Consider the following 18,484-nt stretch of genomic DNA (forward strand, 5'->3'; position numbering starts at 1 on the left):
TGAGGAAGACGACTGGTTTGACACAACGCTCTGTTTCTAAGAAGCGGTGGCAGCTACAGGCTGGTTGCCTGCATGGTTGAATTTAATTTTCAACCCGTTTCTGTAGGATGTAGCAGTGCATTTTTGTAAAACCATGGAAGCAGATACATCCCGCGTGCATCCCCTCGCAGGACCATCACTTCTGGTGTCAGACACCAGGAGCACTTCCAGCCACCCGCCCCGCTGTGCTGCAGCACCTCACTGGCATCGCAAGCCGTTGCTGTGGCTGGTGACCCACCAAAGCCAACTGACAGCTCTGACCAGCTATTTGTGCCTCCATGTACACAGATGGAGGTCTGCCCCAGCAGAACAGGCAGAGGAGGCACACTGCTACCAGCGGCAGGCACCTTCTTCCCACCCCTTGGAAGAAATGGAGAAACCCAAAGGGAGGCAAGGACACCTCAAGAGAGGAACAGAAACCAACGGGGAGCTCTGCTGGGAGGAGGCCGAAGAGCTGGATTACAGATGAACAACATGTGCAGTGTAATTAATCTAGATTAGTTTTTATTTTACAGCATTAACAGCCCGCAGTCACAGCATGTGGTGATCTGGTCCTGCGAGTTCCCAGCCTTTGCAAGGCTGGGCCGGATCGCCCGGCGCTGGGAGAGCTCCAAGCACGGCGTCAGCGTGCAGGAAGCGGTGCTGGTGACTCACCGGCTGCATGCTTGCTTGGAGACTAATGAACTAATACCCGGCACTCTGGCCCTTTCCACGGCCCCCTTCCATTAATCTTCCGGTTAAAAAGTGCAGCAGTCGCTCAAGGGGGAGATTCCCACAGAGCAGAAGGATTTGTGCCGGCAGCCCCCCTGCGCTGACCTCCTTGGCAGCCCTCGCAGAGCCAAACGTCTGACTCCTCCGACCCGGCAGCCGTGCTCAGGAGCCGCTGGGATTTATGGCTCTTCCTCCGATTGCCCTTGGAGGCTGGGTCTCCTGCAACATGCCGGGTGATGGGGGTTCGGGCTGCAATTCGTGTCTCAGGGATGAAATGGAGAAGCGGGGTTTTGCCCTGGTGTCAGGCAGCTCACGATGACATCTTTGCTCCCATAAAAGATTCACCTTGGCATTTTTTGGCAGATCCCACCTTCTGCAATAGCAAGTTGTCTCTTTGAAGCGCTCGTAGCCATCCTCACTGCCCTCCCAGCCTCCCCCCATACAAACCCTGGAGATACGGGGGTTGCTTTCGCTAGATTACAAATTGCCACATGCTCTCCCATTACCAACATGTACTACCCCTAAAGGGCCCACATATCTGTTGTGCCTGGAGCAATAATAGAGCTTTTCCAGCCTCAAAAAACTGAAGCACAGTTAAAAATTGTTTCTGAAAACTCCTGAGACACAAGAGCTGCACTGTGCCACAAACAGCTGTAAAACCTGAGATCTTGGAGACAGGCTCTACCGGTGAGCAATGTCCAACAGAATTTGATCTGTGCTTCCCTCTTCATCCAGGACAGACTGTATTTAACATCGATCTTTGTGTGGAAAACTCCTAAATCATTCCAGGGATGGCAGAGACCTGCAACCACAGTCTGCCCCAGAGGCTTTGCAGCCCTGGGGAATGGGACAACCAGTGCAACCAGGGACTGGGGGTCCAGTTACCACACAGCTACTTTACTCCATCCTTTGACTTTATTTTATATTCGTATTTCTTCAATATAATAGAATACAACTTATTTTACATAATGTATACAAACTATATCACAATGCTTTACAGAGCAAAGCATGAATTACATGGTGAAAACCAGGAGAAAAATGATGAGGTCCTCTGCACTGCCAAGCCCCCTGTTTTCTCCCTATTCAGTGACCTCCCAGGACGCCCTCAATCTACTGGGAAACTCCCACCTGACTTATTACTGGTCCCAAGGTGAACGTGGCCCATCACCAATGTGCTCCCCCCTCTCCAGAGCACGGGCAGGGCTGGAGCCCCGCGGCTGCCTGCCTGCCCTCGCTGCCCGGCCCTCAGGACTTGTTGCATTTAACCTCCCCTTGCTCTTATCTCCATTTCTTCACAAAACAAAAAGCCGCTCTCTTTTGAGCCACATAATTATTCCCAAAGTAATTACTGCAAACTCAGGCAAAAAACCAATCCACCTCCTTCTTTCCTCCGACGATGAGCTATTTATTTTTTTTGCATAGCACACGGGTGGCCCCAGATAAACCACTGGGTTTGGCAGTGCTGTTTGCTGCATTTATGAAAGCAGTAAATCCATCAGAGGTCCACGGTATCGGTAACAGAGCCGGGGCAGGATGCGGACTTGTCTCCTCTGATAGTCTCTTTTTGTAGCTGCTTTATGAACACAGCTAGGAAAAGCACTCACAACCACCATTCATGATATTATGGGATAGTAAGTGACATTAGATTGACAACTGCCAGGTCTCTAAGACCTAGCAATAAGAGTACTGACAAGGGGAAAAGGGAAGGTTTTGGAGGCTGTGGATAGCAGGAGCTGCCAGGAGTTGGGGGTCACACACACAACGGGGAGATTGCAAGGACAGACAGAGAGAGACTGACCTTGCTGCCAGAAGAAAAATTTTCAGATGGATCCCCAAAGTGATCCCTGTAGGAATCCTGAACGAAACACACGCACCTATGCAAATACACGTACACGTAGCAACCAAAGGAAGGTACTGGCTACGGCTTTCCCCACCGCCTGCGCTACTGCAGAATATCCCATTGTGAACAGGGTGCTATTTTAACAGATATATTTAATGAGTAATAAGAATAATAAACCACCCGTTTTCCATTCTCTAACCTAATGGAATAAATGTATAAATTCACAGCATCTGTACAACGTCATGTCCAGAAACCTCCCCAAATATGGAAAGATCAGGATCCCTTCCTGAAAGAGCAAAACTGAACACACCCATGGCAGAACTGATGACAATGGGCAGAAAAAGAGCAAAGGCAGGCGTGCAGGAATAAGTTTCTTACGACACTTAAATTAGAAACATAAGTCAAATATACATTTGATGGGTAGGAAAAAATGGCTAGTGGACAAGAAACCAGAGAGTTTTCCTAACTTCAGAGTCTACTTCCTCTCCTAACCCCTTTCATTCCAGTTCCACATCAACGAATCAGACTTTAATCTAAAACCTTTACAGCAGGAGAATTAGCCAAATGTTTGAATTAAATATTGCTTATAAAAATCTATTTCCTTTTCTTAACAGCAAACTTTCCAACTGGGAAAAGAGTTTGAGGCCCATATGCTTTCTAAGTTTGTAGAAATAGAAGTTTCTCTCTCTTGCATCCCATCCCTCATAATCTGGAACAGATACAGCCTTACACATCGAATTCTTTTCCAGGAGAAACTCAGCAGGATATTTGCTTAACCAGGAGGAATTCTCAACATCTAAACAATCCTTGAATGATCTCTTCATTTTTGACCATGCTTCCTGTAGTCCTTGAAGCCACTTCAAGTACGACGGGTCTCTGCTGACCCTGCTGGCCGCCATTCGGCGTTCCAGGAATTCCTCCTGACCAGGACCCAGAGCATCGGCTGCGGCTCTCCCAGGCCCAGCAGCCAAGGGACGAACCTACCTTGGCTTCTGTCCTGGTTCCGGCTGGGACAGAGGTAACTTTCTTCCCAGTAGCTGGGGGTGCTGTGTTTTGGGTTTGGTACGAGAGGAGCGTTGATGGCCCATTAATGTTTTGGTTGTTGCCCAGCGCTGCTTGCACCAGGGACTTTTCAGCTTCTCATGCTCCATGCTCTGCCCAGTGCATGGGAAGCTGGGGAGGGGGGAGCATAGCCAGGGTGGCTGACCCAGCTGACCAATGGGCTATTGTATACCATATGACGTCATGCTCAGTATATAATTAGGAGGCGTGGTCTGTGAAGGGGGGCTCTTGCAGCTCAGGACAAGCTGGGCATCAGTCAGCACGTGGTGAGCAGTTACATTGTGCATCGCCTGCTTTGTATATTCTATTATTGTTATCATTGTTGTTATTACTGTTCTATTTTGTTTTATTTCCATTATTAAACTGTTTTTTCTCAACCCGCGCATTTTCCTATTTGTGCCCTCCCGATTCTCTCCCATCCCACCGGAGCGGGGGGCTGAGCGAGCAGCTGCGTGGGGTTTAGTTGCTGGCTTAAACCACGACAGCTTGACTGCAAGGTCAAGTGCTACCGCAAGGTCATTCCAACAGAAAAAAAAGTCTCAGACCCTGTCCACATAACTGCACTTACCAAAAAAAACCCAAACCAAGCCAACCAACCCCCCCGACATGTCCTTTTCAATTTTATAATATATTTATATCATATAGTTATAATTTCTGGAGCAGACCAGCTGTGGCTCATCGAGTACACACAAATTAAGCCTACACAATGGCTTCACAAACAAAATAAATGCCTTGCCAGATTACATGTGGCCACGCCAGCAGAGGTATGTGAACTATGGCCTACAATGTTTTCAAGAACAGACTAAGACTTGGGGGATAGGAGCCCAACTAATTTTGCTTTTAATCAATGGAGGCACGTGAGCTTTTATCTCTACTTAAAGTTTGGACATGATGCACAACTGATAAAGATGGTAACGGTAACCTCAAATACTAAAATAGCAAAGTGTTTATTAAATAAGTACTGGCTAGTCCATATGAAGATTCTTTTCCAGAAAAGGTTATGATTATGATTAAAAAACATTTAAACCCTAAATAGGACTTTGGTGACTGTGTTATGGTCCCATTTTCTTAGTCCACCAGTCATCACTCTTGGCTCAGTTTATGAGCAGCAACCATTTCTCAGACCATGGAAAGGAGGTTGTACCTTCCTACAAGCAAGCAGAAGACCATCGCATTTAACTAGCGATGGAAGCTTTGCCTGTGGAAAATATAATCATTTAAGTTTCCATACTGGTGGCAAAACTGGAATATCTAAGTAATTGCATGAGTGTTTCCTTGGACTAGTTTTAAGATTACTGCATAAAAGGAAACGCTTTGAAGTTCTGGTAAAAACGAGAACTGGAACTGGTGGCTTTATATCCTGCTGGGCCTTTCAGAGGCCATAGGCATATATTTAGAGTAGGAAGCTTTTCTTGTAGAAACATTTCTTGAGAATTCTTCTTTAACAAGAGAGAAAAAGGAGGCAGCTCTCCCTGTTTCGCTCCCGACTTGCGGAGGGTGGCTTTACACAATGCTCTTCAAATGCACAAGGATGGGCTCAAGGAGCACATGTAGTGCAGGGCCCACTCCTACAAAGAGGCACACGCCAACAAACCTGGAAGTATCACGGACTTGAAGTGAGCCCATCGCTATGGTCTGCATCCACACAAAGACATCTTCCTGCCCTCTCCACCATGTAGGCATGCTCCAGCCACAGGGAAGATGTCCTGCGAACCTTGTCCAGTGAGTTTCTCTGAACCTCTGCCTATGGCCTTATGTTCTTGCAGGAACACAGGGCCCCAATTCAAGGCAAGATCGCAACACAGACCCCCTAACCTGCCCCGATACGGATGGCACTCTATCAGACAGCTTTCGCTGCACACAGGATCAATTCCTACCTGCCATATCCTGTTGCCTCCATAAAGCAGTTAAGACACATACAGCAAACTTCATACACAAGTTATTTTGGCGTGTAAACAACAACCAGTGGACAAGACACAAAAGAAAAAAAAAAAAGGCAAAAAAATTAAGAGTCTACTATGGCACCAGTTAGCTTAGAATATTCTTTTTGCTTTACCCCTCTTGCTTCAATTGGATCAGTACTTTTGAATGCAATCTTTATCACATCTTATTAATGAAAACATTACTCAATTCTGTTGAAGCAAAATAGATTGCATCGCAAAGTATAGTTTCCTAGGATTTCATGCTCATGGCACGCTAAGTCACGTTGATTCCTGTTCTAGATGTGCAAACGGAGATGTGTCAAGTTTTGAAAGACAGAGAAGATCCTACTAAATACCACTAAATAGTCCTTCTTCATAAAGTGCTGTATGTAGATATAAGGACCAGTGAAATAGTCCGGAAAACATAGACCGTATCCTAAGGCAGTGATGCTTCAAACATGTGCTGAAGCCCATAAAAATAAGTTAAAGGCTGTGTTGACAGACAGGATGAAGGGAAAATCTGTTTCTGGGATTAGTAGTTACAAAAGGTCTTCCAGATTCTGGAGTAATCACAGAATGAGATTTCCAGATGGCTAACCAGGATCTTAGTAAGACCAGGGAAGAAACACACATCCCTAAAGTTACCAGGCACAGCAAATCCTGTAGATAAAAGTATCTGAAGGGTACTCCTGAGAATCTTCACATGAAGGTGGCACCCAAAATATTCCCCAAATGAGGGTCAGCCTCTCAAAAATTGGTCCTGGAAGCAGGAGGAATAAGAACTGCTTCTTGCTCTACATGTCAGCTGGGACGCCGGCCCATAGCCCCGGGCAGACCCACACCAACAGAGGGGCACACCGAGCCCTTCGGGGAGGATGTTCGGGGTGCCAGCAAGGCTGACCTGCTTTTATAAAAGCTGTTGCTTTGGGATGAGGGTGAAGACACTTGATAAGCTCGAAATAAGGCATGAAGTGCCATTAGGGAGTTACCCCTCCCACAGAGAGCTGAAAAGATAGAACATCTGAAGATGTGGTCTTCCTCAGGTTTTAGTCTGAGACTCAGGCATTAGAGCAAGCGAAACATGACAGGAGCCATAAAAAACAAGTTGGTGGCCTCCACCAAACCATCTCGGCAGTGGTTTGGCATCTCGGCAGCGCCAGAGCCCTTCACAGGGCCAGGCACCAGGCTGATGGGTTAGTCCATGAGCGCTTTCCCTGCTCCGGCTGACAGCTTGGCAGCACTGCGAGCAGCAACGGGAAAAGGCAACAACCAGATGAGAGAAATCAGGAATCTTACCCAAAAGTTTGCTGAGCCAGCCCTGGCTTAAAGCCAGGGAGAAGTGGCAACAGCCGCTACACAAGAAAGGTTTGGGAAACACTGTTCTGCCCCTGGAATAATGCAACATTTGTCTTCATTTACCAAGGAAACAATTCAGAGAGGACAGCAGGTACGCAGGCTGAGGACGCAGTTGGAGGATATTAGGACCATGGCACCCCCACATTTGTGTTCCAGCAGTTACACGGCACAGCTTATCTAGCAGACAGGGCTCCTGGTCCTCATTAACAGCATCGAGCAAAGTCCTGCGTCGAGGAGGGAAGGGCCCCGAGGCTGGGGCAGAGGGGGTGGCAGAAGAGTTTTCTCCTAAGCTTCAGGAAAGAAGAAAGGTAAAGGCGGGGGCTTAAGGATGAATGAGCCTCACCCCAGGCTCTCCTGGCTCCGTTCTCCAGTAGGGCTGTAACACTGGCCCTTCACATGGCATGAGGTCAGGTTTGAAAACAAACTCACTGAAAACAATCACTAGTGCTTGCTAAATACTCTTCCACTTTTTAAAAACAAATAAACAAAAAAACCCAAACAACTTTCAGTCTTCTGTCCTTGCATGACTAGCACAGATGAAGTTGCTTACGGACAGTGAGAAGAGAAGCACACCGAGACCATGGCCCTGCACAAAGGCAGGTGCTGGGAAATGGGGAGCATACTCATGGCAATTTACTACAGGACCTATTCCTTTCAAGTAAATATGGCATAGAAAATCCAGGTGAGGAGAAAACAGGGTTTTCTCTCTCCAGCAGACAGTGTGTTGCTGCCAATGTGCAACTCACACAGAGGTGGAGCCTGCCAGTCTGCAGCTTTCCCCTTCAGAGCGAGTTATGTCCCATTCAGGTACAAAACAGATGCAAGAACCCAGCCAGGCCAGCTCTTGGCCGCTTGCAGGACATCTTTAAAAGCTGAATGACAAGCTGTAGAGCAGATGTTCACCCTTGGCAGCAACTACAGCCATACTGTGGCGTATCGTTTTGCCTTTTCGGCTTTTTCAGGATGCACGTTTCCTCCACGCTGTGTTATATAGCAGAGACTGAACCTGAAGTGGCGATATCTACTAATAGGCATCAGCAAACTTTTCTCTGGTAGGAAACCAAGCGCTTTACTGGCAGTTCGTCAGTGCCCTGAACACCACCACTCTGAATGACTAACACATTGAATCCCAGAAGTGAGACAGTAGTTACCGTTACTTTATGGTTCAGGCGTCATTTACAAAAGGCTTTTGGAGGAGTGCAAAAACAGATCTCTGGAGGAAGCTAGAAGAGGACAAAAGAGCTGCCTGTGCTTTGCCTAGCAATCCCCAGCAGGCTGCAAGCACTAGTTTTCACATAGTTTAAAGGAAAAAAAAAAAAGTGAATCATTTTTGCTAATAAATTACAGTTTGAAATAGAGTAAAGTCAGATTCGCAGAACTGATTTGGCTCAGGATACAGAGTCTTTTTTAAATATGCACTGGAAGATGAATCACACATGTCTCATAAGGACACTGTTCCTAAAATTTGCTCTCCCATAACCGTTTAAGGTTCCCGTTCTGCAATAAAAGATGATGTCATTATTTATATTAATAAAGGTAATGGTGCTCAGATCAAATCTAGGAAACCAGTCTCTTCCCTCTTAAAGTTTAGTAACCACTTTCTTACCAGGTCAAAGAGTGTAAGAACTGGCCAGGGTATAAATAGAAGCACAGAGAGACAAAAAAGGTGCAAGGGTGACCCAAAACACATACTTGACACATATTTCTTTTCTTCTTAGAAAACTGGCTAAGTTAAAAGTGATGTAGTTCTCATTGCCCTCACTCTGTCCATATTAGGGAGGTTAAACTTCCACACAGGAGAGCTGCAACTGAAAAATATTGCCATTATACTAAGCATAAATAGCTTTTTCTTGAACACCAAGCATGCACGTGGCCTCCCCTCTCCCCCCCAGCTTACATTTTATGAGATTTTGGACAGTCAGAGAAAACTCTCCTTCCATATGTTCAGGATGTTAAGATTTCAACCTCCTTGCAGCAGGAAAATAAAGTCATCTTCTTTGTAATGCCACAGCACTGAGCACACACACAGCACTTAAACAGTAATGCATGAACTGATCTCTGCCATTGCTGAAAACTGCAGGGATCCCGTAGCAGGTCTTGTTCCTGTCATGTCTGCAGATGCTCTGTTAAGGACTCCAGGGACATAGAGCAATTACTAGGGTTTGTTTCTGCTTTCCAGGAGCAGTTCTGTTTAGGAGAGAATAGAAAGGGATTATTTTTACCTTATAGTTTGGACTTACAGGGTGTGAACTGAATTTTTCTTCCCACAGAGATACACCGTCGTTACAACTAAGTATTATAGTGCCTCGGAATGGGGGGTTCCTTCTGAGCAGTTACACAATCCCAAAGGCTAACGAGGGTGAAAAGTAGGGCCTAATTAGCAGGGCTGCACAGTCAAAAGAACTGCCGCATTTAGGCCACACACTGAGGGCTGCCTAAAGTTTTTTTTCTTTTGTTTTGGGGGGCTTGTTGGCTTGTGGGGTTTTTTGCTTTGAGTCTGCTACACTTGACATCTGCTTCTGGTAAAATTAACAAACTCTCTCATTTTATTTAACATTAAATGTAGATTAAAACAGTACTGTGAACTGCATTGTCTGAATCTGTGGGATTGTAGGAAGTATCTGTGAAGCATTTTCTACTTGCATGTGTATAGCGAACAAAACATTTAAGTGAAGATAATTTTTTCCATATATATCATGTACATTATTATATACAAGAGAGAATTAGACAAAACAAAACTAGAACAAAGATTCTTTGAAGTTTCAAAAGAATCTTTGTCTCTCTTAGCCATAGAGATGGCTTAAGCAAAGCTCCACGGATGAGGCAATGAATGAGGTGACAGACGCATCAAAGGCACCTCACTCGTAATACACGATTTAGCGCTAAAGCGATACTAAGACCACGCAGCAGACGTGCTGACACCAACATCTTTTTTCCTACAGCAGGAAAGGTCCACAGATCTTACCTTCTCCTGACGTAGTCAGGCACAGGTCCACCCTTCATTGTGCCCTACAACAAGTTCTGGCACTTTGACCAGTAGAGCTGCTGTTACCACGGGCTGTGCTCACACCTGCAATGGCCCTGTGCCACCACGGCAGCACACGCATCAGTACTCTGCAAGATGATCTCCACCAAATCTCACCCCACGTTTCCTGCAGCAGTGATTGCCGAGACAAAGTCTTTGCTTCCTGGAGACCTCAGTGACTAGAAGGGTGATTCTAATTAGAACCCCGTGGACGTATCTGACAGCTACTTTCTTTATTGTTCACCTACTTAATGCTGCAAGCAAAGCTCCACGTCATCTCTGTGTTGTTACAAAAAGCAGGAGAATTCTTCCGCGCTCAGGGAGAGGGAAGCCCGCGGGCCCAGCTCTCACGCGGCAGTGGAAGGTGCTGGCCTCGCACGGGCGAGAGGAAGCCTCGGGTCACAGCGGACCCACAGGTCAATGCCAGGAAGCGGAAAAGAACGGAGCAGGCTTCCCACCAGGTTCAGGCATAGGGCAGGAAGGCAGATATTGTCTCTAAGGCCCCTCTCTTGCACAGTGCATTAAACAGCACCTTCTACCTCGCTGCATCCGAGGTCTTGCAGGGCCAGCTCCTCCCTGCACAGGGCAGCTGGTGGCTAGAGGCTACCCACCACCATGCTGGCTGAGGGTGGGAGGCAGCAGGGCAGCAGACAGAACAGAGAAGATGGGGATGCTCTCTCAAGGCTTGAAGAGTACTTTTCTCCTCTGAGGTAAAACCCAGGAATAACCCCATCCTTCCCAGGTCCCCTCTCTTTGCCCTGCCTTTCCTGATGCCCCCCCCCGCCCCATGCCTCTCCTTTGCATTGTGTGGCAACTTTCCCCAAAACACACTGTCTCCACCGCATTTCCTTCCTCTCAAGACACCTGGAACTTCCTCCTGCAGGCTCCTGCCACCTCACGGTGACACGGGCCAGGCCACACTTCCCAGGGCAGTGACTTATTGTCCATGAAACCAAAACAATCACACATACAGCACAGGGTTGCTGGGGTGACACATCTGGAGACAACACAACTACGGATACGAGGGCTTTTATATACTGAAGATGACAAGTAACTTACTTCAGCAAAAATAGCCTGACATATTTGAGGAAAAACAGAAGCAGCAACTACCAGCAAGGACTCCCTCCAGAAGGCTGTAGGGGAAGTATTTTCCATCATGAAACGTGTGATGAAATGTATTTGAAATTTATGTTTTGACATCTCAACCTGTTAGTAGAAGCTTCTTGCTTAAAAGAGTCAGTTTTGCATGCAATAAGCAATGCAGCACAGAAACAAAAGAAAAAAAAAATCCTTTCCAGCTTCAATGCCAGTTTAAAAGTTATTGGGAGGCAGCCAATACGTTCGGGGAAGCTTTTTAAACTCTCTCTTGCAAACTAAGAGATGCCTCAGCAGAGATCTTGCACACAGCAAATGCAACACATCTCAACTCCAGCTTCACCCTTCCCACATGCTGAATTTTAAAAGCCTGAAATAGTTTTAACTGAACCTATCCCATTAAAACTGTATTGAGAAGCACAAAGCTTCATCCTGCTAAGACAGACCGTATAGATAAGTTGAGTTTTATGCAATGCTCTGCTATACCAACTTGTTTCTGCTACAGTGTGCACTTGAGTCAAGAAGCCATGCAAACACACAGCTTAGCTGGCTCATTGAATGTGTACTGGTAAAACAGAAGCTGCATAAATACACTTAACGTAAATGCTGGACTGAAAGCCAACCCTACAAGGCAGACTGTAGTACACCAAGATGCAAGAGCAAGACAGTGCTTTTCAGTGATGGGCAAGCATTCAAAGCGTGATGACGTGGGTACTGCTAACTACTGGGATTCAGTTCTCCCATTCTGGAAAGTTGTACATGCTGGAGCAGGTGTAATTACGTTTAATGAAATCAACCCTAGATCTCACTTCTCCAAACCCACCAGAACCCACATCACAGCAAATCATCTCAGCCTGTGTGATTGCAGATAAAACCACAGAGTTATAAGCTGGATGCAAGCAACACCATTATGTCTGTAGACAGCTGCCACTCAGCGATGGGGCAGCAACAACTACAACCAGTGGAAAGTGGTCCACTTGACTCCAAGACCTCCATAAATGCAGCGCTGAGCTTGAGCTGCTTTTGAACAGGTAAGCTACCTGCATACAAGATTGGGATAGCCACAGATCTCTGAAGGATTGGCTTTCCTTTTTTCACATTTCAAGGGTCCTCTTTTTACCTCTTTTTCAGCTTCATTAGTCAGAACCAGGAAGGGTGAAGCGGTGGTATCTCTAACCAGCATTAACAGGATGTGACTCTACCCTGAGTCATCATCCTCTCTTTCTCCTCAATTAGAGATGGCTGCTCACACCTGGATCACTTCACACCTACGGTAATACTCATCAAGACAGACTGCTTTCCAAGCTTGCTCGTCAGAGGCTGCAGGAAGCAACCTTCAAATTAAACAGTTATATTTCCACAGTATCTTCACAACCAAAAGGATTGAAGACCTCCAATGCGTGCTCAAAATCTAAAGAATAATATAGCAGTTTTCTGAGTAAGTATCTGAGCCAGCAGGATCTAGTCCAAGCCCTACTTACAGTCCAAGAAATTAAAAAGTTAAGCCATACAGCTGCAGAATATGACTAAATACCCAATTATTGTTCTTTATTTTAGAATAAAAAACATACCATGTTTTAATAATTTGCACTGAAACGCATTTACATTACTGGAAATCATTTACATTACATGAACCAAATGAACACCACTGTTACACGAGTCCATGTGCATATGAGTAGAACTGAGGTGCCTCAGCTGAGAAAGATCATCTTCCATCTTGATATACATTACATCAAAGGTTTCACCGATGAATTTCCTCGCCCATCTAAGGGCAGTCAGTAGCAAAGACGCCCAGCAGACCCACATTCCAAGCAGATGCAACATCCTACACATCTGACAAAGCTATTCGGTTCTCATCAAAGAAATATTCCAGAAGCACTCATTCTGCTGGAATTATTCCAGTATTTGTTTCTTAATTACTTGGGGAAGCATTGGTTTGGGGTTTTTTACCACTCGCTCTAGATTTGAAATGAGAAACACCACGTAAGTCAGAGATTTTTTTGCTACTTGTCTACTAAGTCTCCTCCTGAACAGGGGCATGGATGTGCTAAAGAACACCCTCGCTCACTGCATAAGCAGTCTTCCACGTAAAGTAATAAGGGAGATTGTTAATAATTTGTTACTGGCTGGGACATAATTAAGGAATGTATAAACGTGATACTACCCTGCAGGTGCACCATGGCAGCAGCTTCAAATTTACTGTTTAAACAGACGGATGAGAGCCCTTTAAATTTTAAAGTACTGGAAACTAAGGAAGAATTGCAATTCAGAGAAGTCTGCAGAGGAAGGACGCACAACTGCTGCAACATGTAGCACAGAGACACCAACACCTGGCCAACCCAACTCTGCAAGTGCAATTTAAAAAATCACTGTGAAGTTGCTGCAGGCTACATTTTCACTTACATGCCATTACAATAATTATGAAGTGGAAAAAACTGAGCAATAAATGTCTATTACAATGCCCAGCTACACTTGGATTACAGTCAAGTTCTACAACAGAAGAACTGCCAATCAACTGTGACTGCTACACAAACAATAGAAAAACCACCTTTAAAGTCACACATATCTAGCCTGTATATTGATACTGAATCTTTAAGAATAAGCAAGCCTTTTTGCTTGCTGCTTTTCACCTATAGCATTACTCAGAAATAAACTAATTCAGTGTTTGCCTCCTTGGTCTAAGAAAAAGCGCTCTGCACCGGTATTTGGGAGACAGGTAGATGTTAGGTGTGATCTCTGCTACCAACAGCATCCCATGAACAGCAGCTCGACAGACATATTTAACACTTCAGGGTTTTTTTGTTTTTTTTCTCTCCAAAAAACCCAAACATCTAATGCATCTGGTAGAATGTTTTAATGTTAACTCTGATTTTAACTTTTTAAACAGAGAAACAGAAAAGAGGCCAGTTACCTAGTCTGACACCAGGACTTACCACAGCCTGGAGTGGAACCACGCTTACTTAAACTACACCCTGGGGTGGATCCAAACCACACAGCAAACAGGGAGGAGACCTCCCTTCCTCAAACTGCTCAAACTTGCTGAAAACTACGTAAGTGACTCAGTAAATGTCCTTCTCCTGAGTCAGCACTGAAGCAGAGCTCCAGAATTGTATCTGATTTACAGGGCAGGTTAAAGACTGTAGGATTTTTGGTTTTCTTAAAGGATGATCTGCGAATGATACCCTGAGGGTGTGTGGTCACTAGAAAACATGTAACCCTTGCACAACTGAGGTTACACTCACACCCCGTGTTCCAGCCTTTCCCTCCCTGGGTTTGCATGCAGACCTGTGGGAGCACTGCTTTACCACATCACACAGATGAGGAAAGGTCATATGGCTTGAATCCCATTTGTACAAATTAAACAGGTAAATAGATCCCAATTTTAAAATAACATTTAATTGATTTCATTAACTAGTAACTTGTCTTCTACTGCAATAGAACAGCGTGCAGCAAGTTATTCGGATATTGTGGAGTGCTGAAATTTGGAGTTAGGCTGAATGAAAGACTATGTACAATACAAATCAGCTTTCTGTTGTGTTGTAAATTTATTCTCGTAATTTCCACCATTTATTCATCCCAAGAGACATATTGCATATTTGGAACATTTTAAAGTAAGAGCCACTATATTATTCAAGACAGGTAGTTTTGTCACATCAAAACTGATGACATACCCAATAAAAGTATTTTCCAGAGCAAGAACTCCTTAGAAGAAATATAAATAAACTTCATAAATGATCTAACACAAAAAGAGTAAAATAGTAAATCCATTCCATACTGAAGGCAGTACTTTACCACTCATAGTATGTGTATGGTGTTTCTAAAAAAAAAAAATCAATTTCCTAACAGAAGGTACTGAAACAAATAGGGGCTAGCTTTTGGATAAATTTTATTCCCATAGAACAGAAAGAATTGATCACTTAACCCTTTTCTCTCAAGTTATTGATTAATATGATCAGGTAAGAAAAAGCTACTTTTAGTTTAACCCAAGCTTTGGATTTGTTCATCTTCATCAGATATGATGAAGACATGACATGCTTGGAAGCACATCTGCATTTTCAATATATCACCCGACATAATAAAAGAACTACATCTCCGTACTAACATCTCCATTCCCATAGTTGAGAATTATTTCATTGAGAAACTCAATTACGTCTCCATTCTCATGGTTGCTAAATGCAAATAATCATGATCTATCTTACCCCATGCAAGCGCAATCTCAGAACAGCAATGTATATGCATGCACACACCCCCTCGGTGCGTTAGAAGTGTTACATTTCCAGCACTGCAAATAACGCTGACCCAAATTGAGTAGACTGAAAAATTTAAACATAGTCACATGAATAATTTAGAATTAGAAATGCCCTCTAGAGGGAAGTGGCAGTAACAGGCAACAATGTGATGGGGCTGAGGGAAGAGAGTAAAATGTATGATCTTGGGAAAAGGACTGGTTTTGCTTCACCTTAAGATCTAAGCAAATCACAGAACAATCCATGGGAAGCAATCAGTACAGTATTCAAGAATGTAGAAGAATTCATGCCTGTCAAAGCATTTTAAAATAAAATTTCATTTTTTTAAGTTTTAAAACTGTGAATAAGTATTGGTGCTATTAAACCAAGACTTCTGTAAATCATTTGACATTTCAATAAAAGTGATCACTACACTACTATCACTGTAACTAATAATCAAATTAAAAACCAGCTGATAGATTGCAAAAACTAAGTGAGAATTGTTCTATGAATGCTTTCCTTAGTGTCCTGCAGGGATCTGGTTTTGGCTCACTACCGTTCAACAGCATATGATCAATAATCTAGAAAAGCTTCAGTAGTCATCTCTGTTAAAACCTGAAGGGGAAGAAAGAAAACACATTGATGAAGTGCTGAACAGTAATGGGAACAGTTGCTGCCTTGGACTGCTTGCCTACGGTGGTTTTTATCAAACAATATTGCAAAGTCAGATACCACAGGGCTGGGGTGATGCAAGGAATGCACAGATTTGATTCACAAGATTAAAATCCAAATGCTAGAAGTCAGTAAATCCCCAAAAGGGTTCTGGTAGACAGCCAAATAAGAATAGCAGAGCAGGATATAAAGCTTATTATCTATTTATATGATGTTAGTAAGGTCATTACGTAAGGACATGTTCTGTTCTGGCATCTACTTTTCAAAAAAGAACATACAGAAAATTAGAAACAGTTTAAAAAGCTGACAACAAAAACTAGAGGGATGAAGAAAAAAAATTAAGAAATTCAATCCGTTCATATAAAGTAAGATTGGGAGGTATTTTGATCATGGTATGTCAAATCCCTGGATCAGGACATTTGCAATAGCAGAACATCCTCCAAGAGAGATATATTGAAATGCAATGGTTGGGAGCCAAAGCAAGATGAACTCAAACACAGGGTTGGGTTTTGGTTTTTTTTTGAGAGCACAGTAGTTGCTCAAGTAACTTACCTACAGAGGTGACCGATTCTTTTTCTGAAGTTCTTAAAGCAAGACTTTTTTTCTAAAATACATGCTCAACTTCTTGACATTATGCTTCTGATGTTGAAATCAGTCGGTGAAGTTTTATGACTGTGATATCCAGGAGAGCGATCAGATGAGTTCCCTCTACCTTTACTAACAAATGGAAATGTGAGCCTCTGATGGCCCTTAGCACTGAAACCTTTGTTTCAATTGCTAATTCGCCTTCTACTTCTGGGAGCCTGGTAGTACCCACTGTTTTTCAAGCAGTGAACCCTCCCTCCAAGCAGAAGAGCCTGGCTCTGTGGGCAACCCTTTGCTCACTAATTTGAATGAGTTGGCACAAACTAAAAACCCAGGAAGGCAGAAAGAACTGGGAGAACCATACTGCAGCCCAATTCCCCACTAGAGGAACAAGAAAGGAATTCTGTGTCCATACGCACATGCAAAGAGGGACTGGGATGAGTAAATCAGCTGGATCTGAGGAATTCAATGCAGCTGTTTGCTGGAAGCAATCACCCTTCAGATCCAGAGGTATATGCTTGAGAGACAGAGGGAGAGAATATGGCTCCTAATTCTTTCATATGACCAACTGCTATATTAATGGAGACGCAAAATCTTGACATGGTTGCCAATGAAATACTAATGGTGGATGAAAAGCCAGAGGGGAAAAAAAGGCCCCTGGTGGAAAGTGGCCAGCCCCAGTTGCAGAGCTAAAGCAAACTACAGTTGCTTTCCAAAAGCTGTTGTGGTGACCTGATGTTTTAAAGCACTCAGATGCTGCTGGTGGAATGAATCTCGGCAGTGGATTTGTCATGGAGAAGATTCAAGCTGAAGAAATGATTCTTGCAAGTGGTAGAACCCTACAGATTAAGGCAGGAGACATTCAAAATCTTATGTAAAGCACACTGAAGATTTGAACAGGTAACATACTTCAGAAGACTTGATTAGAAAAAGAAAAATAACTTAGGAATATACCCCAAAAATACACACACAGATGATTACCTTTGCTTCAGCCATCAGTCATTTGATAGGAAGTCTCACTAAGACTGTTTTATGAAAACCTTGCATTATACTGTGCAGGCTCACAATTCTCCATTTAGCACCAAAAAAATCCAGAGATTCTGCAAGAAGGATCAGGCTAAGACTCTGGAAGAACACATTTAATTCAGCTACAACGAACAGGTAAATTACACTGTATTTTTTACATATGGTGTATTTATATTTTTAAATAAAAGGCCTGCTGTTGTAGCCCCTATGTAGGTAGAATTCTTTCAGAATTTAAAAAAAGGTGCCTCAGTCAGGACACCAGGACAAAACTGAAGAAGTGTTCAGATATTTTATTATACTAAATCTTTCCAATTGAACTAGCAACTGATAAAACAACTCTCAGGCTTATTTTTCTAGTATGAGGAACCTTTTTAAAACCTCAAACTTCAATGCAAGCTCAGAGCACTCATTTTACAAGTAGACTTAGAGCATCTTACATGTTTGTGAAAAGCTGCTCTTGCTACAGTAACTCCAAGGCTTAGCTAATCAAGCCTCACAACTAAAAAGAACCTAAATATGAATGTAAAAGAGCACACACATTTACTATAAACAAACGCAACAAAAAACAGAGGTTTGTGCATAGAGTGCTTGCAAAATAACTCCACTTGCTGCTTTAGTATCAGAGCACTGAAGAACAGCAACTTCCCAGTTATCCAATCCTTCTCCAAGGATTCTCACAACAAAAGAGTGAACTGTGCATTTTAGCTCCTTCTTGATCATTTCAAACATGCAAATGTCAAGAACTCCTGGGAAAGGCACTATATTAGGGAACCACAGGTATACTTGTAAGCACAAACCCCCATGCAATGTGTACTATGCACCTGTGTATATATATGCACACATATTTATATAATATATATATATAAATATGCACACATGCACATCATTAAATTAGAAATCTTTCTCCTTCAATGCAATCATGTTG

The sequence above is a fragment of the Fulmarus glacialis genome, unplaced genomic scaffold (assembly GCF_000690835.1).
Source record: "Fulmarus glacialis isolate BGI_N327 unplaced genomic scaffold, ASM69083v1 scaffold8014, whole genome shotgun sequence".
NCBI classification, from domain to species: domain Eukaryota; kingdom Metazoa; phylum Chordata; class Aves; order Procellariiformes; family Procellariidae; genus Fulmarus; species Fulmarus glacialis.